This window comes from Halichoerus grypus, chromosome X, assembly GCF_964656455.1.
Source record: "Halichoerus grypus chromosome X, mHalGry1.hap1.1, whole genome shotgun sequence".
In the NCBI taxonomy this organism is placed as follows: Eukaryota; Metazoa; Chordata; class Mammalia; order Carnivora; family Phocidae; genus Halichoerus; species Halichoerus grypus.
The window spans coordinates 63,355,368-63,360,911 of record NC_135727.1 but is presented as its reverse complement, the minus strand read 5'-3'; positions in this window follow the sequence as shown (position 1 = coordinate 63,360,911).

The window sequence follows — 5,544 nt, the reverse complement described above, 5'->3', positions numbered from 1 at the left end:
ATTTGGAGTCTTCAAACTCAGCAGGCTCCTGCAGCATGCTCCCCTGCTGCTCATCCCAGGGCAGAGAGGGGGCTTTCCCTGGTTCTGTCATCTTGTTGGGCCCCTGCTGGAAGAGCAAGGGCCCTACTGTGCCATAGATCACAGTTTATGGCAACCTTGGGATGAAAGTCCACTCTTGGGCTCACTCTTTGGGGCTGGCTTCCCTGATCCGATACCTGGGAGCTCTGCTGCACTCAGGCATCCCCGGTCTTCTTGTGACTCTGAGGATCCTGAGATCACACTGTCCCAGTGTTTCACCTCCCACTTAGCTGCCTGAGTGAGGTGCTTCAGCGGAGCAGACTTCTAAAAGTTCCAATTTTGTGCTCCTCTGCTCTATCACTGGCCTAAAGCCGGCTGCCGGAGGCTCCCTCCCACCCACCCCTGGGGGGGTCTATCTTCCCATATATGGCCTTGGGTTCACTTCTCCACACCTCCTACCTTGCAGAAAATGGCCGCTTGTCTATTTGTAGAGTTGCAGTTATTCTTTTCTTTGATCTTCATTTGGCTCACAGGTGTTTAGAATGGTTTGATAGCTCTCTAGCTGAATCCCTGGGCCAGACAAAATTAAGGTCTCCTATTCCTCCACCATCTTGGACTCCTCCCAACAAACTGATTCTAATGTGTGTATGGTGAGGCACAGGACTCATGATAGACCACATAACATTGAGGGAGAATAATAAAGTTGAAAGGATTGACACCACTCCAAGAGTTACTATAAAGCTAAAGCAATTAAGACATTTTGGTATTACTTAAAGAAGAGACAAATAGATCAATGGAACAGAATAGCGAGCCAAGATAATAGACCCATATAGATCTAGTCAACTGATCTTTGACAAAGAAGCATAAGCTATACAAATACGTAAATATATTATTTTCAACAAATTTTTCTGGAACAACTAGATATTTATATGACAAAAAATGAATTTAGACAAAGACCTTACAGTATTCACACAAAGTTAAATCAACATGGATCGCAGACCTAAATATAAAACACAAAATTATAGAACTCCTATATCATAATATAGGAGAAGATCCAGATGACCTTGGGTTTGACAATGGCATTTAAGATGCAACTCCAAAAGCATAATTCATGAAAGAATTGAGAAGTCAGACTTCATTAATATATATATATTTTTTTGGTCTGCAAAAAGTTATGTCAAGAAAATGAAAAAACATACCACATACTGGGAAATATTTGTAAAAGATGTACCTAATAAAGAACTGTCATCCAAAATGTACACAGAACTCTTAAAACTCAACCATAAACAAACAATTCAATTTTAAAATTGCTTAAAGACCTTAACAGACACTTCACAAAACAAGTTATATAAGTGGCAAATAAACATTATAGAAAGATATTCCACATTGTGTGTCATCAGGGAAATGAAAATTAAAACAACAATGAGCTACCAATACTTATTTTTTAGAATAACCAAAACCCAGAACTTTGACAACACCAAATGTTGGGAAGGATATTGATCAGCAATAACTTGCATTTATTGCTGGTGGGAATGCAAATTATACAGCCACTTTGGAAAACAGCTTGACGGTTTCTTAGAAAAGTAAACACACTCTTACAATATGATCCCGAAATCATACTCCTTGATATTTACCCAAAGGAGGTGAAAATTTATGCTCACATGAAGAGCTGCACATGGGTGTTTATTGCAGCTTTATTCATAATTGTCAAAACTTGGAAGCAAACAGAATGTCCTTCAGTAGGTGAATGGATGTATAAACTGTTATTTAATAGTAAAAGGAAATGAGCTATTGAGCCAATGAGAAAGCATTAAAGAACCTTAGGTGCATATTACTAAGTGAAAGAAGCCAATCCAAAAAGGTTGCATTCTCTATGTTTCCAACTATATGGCATTCTGGAAAAGGCAAAACTATAAAAATAATAAAAAGATCAGTGATTACTAAGGATTAGTGAGGAGAAAGGGATGAGTAGGCATAGTCCAAGAAGATTTTTATAGCAGTGAAACTACTCTGTATGCTACTATATTATTGGATACATGTAATTATAGATTTGCCCAATCCCATAGAATGTAGAACACCAAGAGTAAATCCTAACGTAAACTATGAACTCTTGGTGGTAACAATGTGTCACTGTTGGTTCATCAATTATAACAAATATACTACTCTCACGGGGGATGCTGATGATGATGGAGGCTGTTCATGTGTGGGGGCAGGGAATAAATAGGAAATCCCTGTACTTTCTGCTCAGTTTTGCTTTGAAGTTAAAACTGTTTTAGGACATAAAGTCTATTAAAAATGCAATGTATATTTGAACGAAATTAATAAATATCTACATCAAAGAATGACATCCATGTTCATGGATTGGAATATTTAATGTTTTTAAGATGGTTATGTATGCTTTCCAAATTCATCTACAGTTTCAATGCAATCCCTATAAAAAATACCATTTTTAAAGGCACCAATTGAAGAGCTAATGTTAAAAAATTCATATGGATATACAAAAGACCCAGAATATCCAACAACCTTACAAAATTGGAGTATTCACACTTTCTGATTTCAAATTTTACTGTAAAGCTACAGTAATATAGTTTTGTACTGTGGTACTAGCATACGCATAGACATACACATCAATGGAAATGAATTGAAAGTCTCCAAAGAAAGCATATTACATTTGTGATCTATTGAAATTCACCAAGGATGTCAAGACTATCCAATGAGGAAAGAACAGCTTTTTCAACAAATGGCACTCAAGCTACTGGATATCCACATGTAAAAGAGTAAATTTGGACCTTTACTTGAGATGATGCACAAATATCAACTCAAAATGGATCACAGAGCTTAATGTAAGGGATAAAAAGTATAAAACCCTAAAAAGAAAATATAGGAGTTAATCTTCATCATTATGGATTAGGCAATGTTTCCCTACATATGACACTAAAAGCACAAGTAAAAAAAGAAGAGAATAAAACAAATCGGGTTACATCAAAATTAAAACTTTTCGATTCAAAGTATAACATCAAGAAAGTGAAAATACAACCCACAAAATATGAAAAAATGTATTTAAATTACATATATGACAAGGAATTTGTATCCAGAATATTTAAAACTCTTGCACCTCAACCATAAAAAGACAAATAATCTATTTAAAAATGAGAAAACATTGAATAGACATTTCTCCAAAGAAGATATGCAAATGACCAATAAGTACATGGAAAAAGTGGTCAACATAAGCAGTCATTAAAAATTTACATCAAAATCACAATGAGGGCGCCTGGGTGGCTCAGTTGTTAAGTGTCTGCCTTTGGCTCAGGTCATGATCCCAGGGTCCTGGGATCGAGTCCCACATCGGGCTCCCTGCTCGGCGGGAAGCCTGCTTCTCCTTCTCCCACTCCCCCTGCTTGTGTTCCTGCTCTCGCTATCTCTCTCTCTGTCGAATAAATAAATAAAATGTTTAAAAAAAAAAAATCACAATGAAATACTACTTTGCATCATTTAGAATGACTATAATAAAATAGATATATAATAAAATTCTGGCAAAAACTTGGAAGAATGGGGAACTCATGCATTGCTATTGGTCTGTAAAATTGTGCAGTCACTTTGGAAGCAGTTTGGCAGTTCCTTAAAATCATCATATGGTTACCATATGAAATATCAATTTCACTTCTAGGTCTATAACAAAGAGAATTGTAAGCATATGTGCACACAGAAACTTGCACATGAGTGTCCATGGCAGCATTGTTTTTATATTTTTACTTGTTTTAAGTATAGTTGACATACAATATTATATTGGTTTCAGGTGTACAACATAGTGATTCAGCAAACATACACATTACAAAATGCTCACTACATTAAGTGTAGTTAGTATCTGTCACCATATGAAGTTATTACAATATTATTGATTATATTCCCTAGGCTCTACTTTTCATCCCTGTGACTAATTTATTTTATAACTGGAAGTTTGTACCTCTTAATCTCTTTCATCTATGCAATCCCTTTCACCTATCCCCCCCATTCCCCACCCCTCTGACAAATACCAGTTTGTTTTCTGTATTTTTGAATCTTTTCCTGTTTCTTTCTTTTTGTTTGTTCATTTGTTTTATTTCTTTAGATTCCACATATAAATGTAACCCTGTGGTGTTTGTCTTTCTCTGTCTGACTTATTTCACCTAGCGTAATACCCTCTATATCCAACCATGTCATCATGAGTGACAAGATCTCATTCTTTTTTATGATGGAGTAATATTCTTTGTATATATTATATATGTCATATGTTCTTTATCCTTCTATTGATGGACACTTACGTTGTTTCCATATTGTGGCTATTGTAAATAATGCTTCCATAAACACAGGGGTACAAATGTCTTTTTAAATTAGTGTTTTCTTTTTCTTCAGGTAAATATCCAGAAGTGGAATTACTGGACTCTATGCTATTTCTATTTTTTAACTTTTTTGAGGAAACCTCATACTGTTTTCCATAGGGGCTGTGCCAATTTACATTTCCACAAACAGTGCATGAGGGTTCCCTTTTCTCCACATCCTCCCTAACACTTATTTCTTGTCTTTTTTGTAATCACCATACTAACAAGTGTGAGGTGATATCTTATTGTAGTTTTCATTTGCATTTCCCTGATGATTAGAGATTTTAAAAATATTTTCATGTATATATTTTCCATGTGGATTTCTTCTTTGGAAAAAAATGTCTATGTAAATCCTCTGTCCATTTTTAAATGAGATTATTTGCTTTTTTTGGTATTGAGTTCTATGATTCCCTTATATATTTTAGATGATAACCCCTTATCTAATTCACAGTTTATAAATATTTTCTCTTATTCCAGAGATTGCCTTTTGGTTTTGATTGATTTTTGGCTGTATATAAGTTTTTAGTTGAATTTGTCCCAATTGTTGATTTTTGCTTTTGTTGATATGCTTTTAGTGTCACGTCTAAAAATGGTTGCAAAGGGGCACCTGGGTGGCTCAGTGGGTTAAGTGTCTGTCTTCGGCTCAGGTCATGATCCCAGGGTCCTGAGATCAAGCCCCACATCAGGTTCCCTGATCAATGGAGAGCCTGCTTCTCCCTCTCCTTCCCACCTGTGCACTCTCTGTCAGTGTCTCTCTCTCTCAAATAAATAAAATCTTTAAAATAAATAAATAAATAAATAAATAAATAAATAAATAATAAATAAATAAAAATGGTTGCAAAGACCAATGTGAAGGAGTTTTTCCCCTGTTTTCTTCTAAGTGTTTTACAATTTAAGGTCATACATTTAAGTATTTAATCTATTTTATTAATTTTCATGATTGGTGCAATAGAGAAACCCAGTTTCATTATTTTGCAAGTGACTATCTTGTTATCCTAGAATCATTTATTGAAGAGACTATCATTTTTCTGTTGAGAATTCTCAATTTCTTCTTTAAATATTAGTTGATCATATATGTGAGTTTATTTTTGTGCTCTTTATTCTCTTTCATTGGTGTATGTGTCTATTTTTATACCAGTGCAATACTCTTGATTACTATATCTTTGTA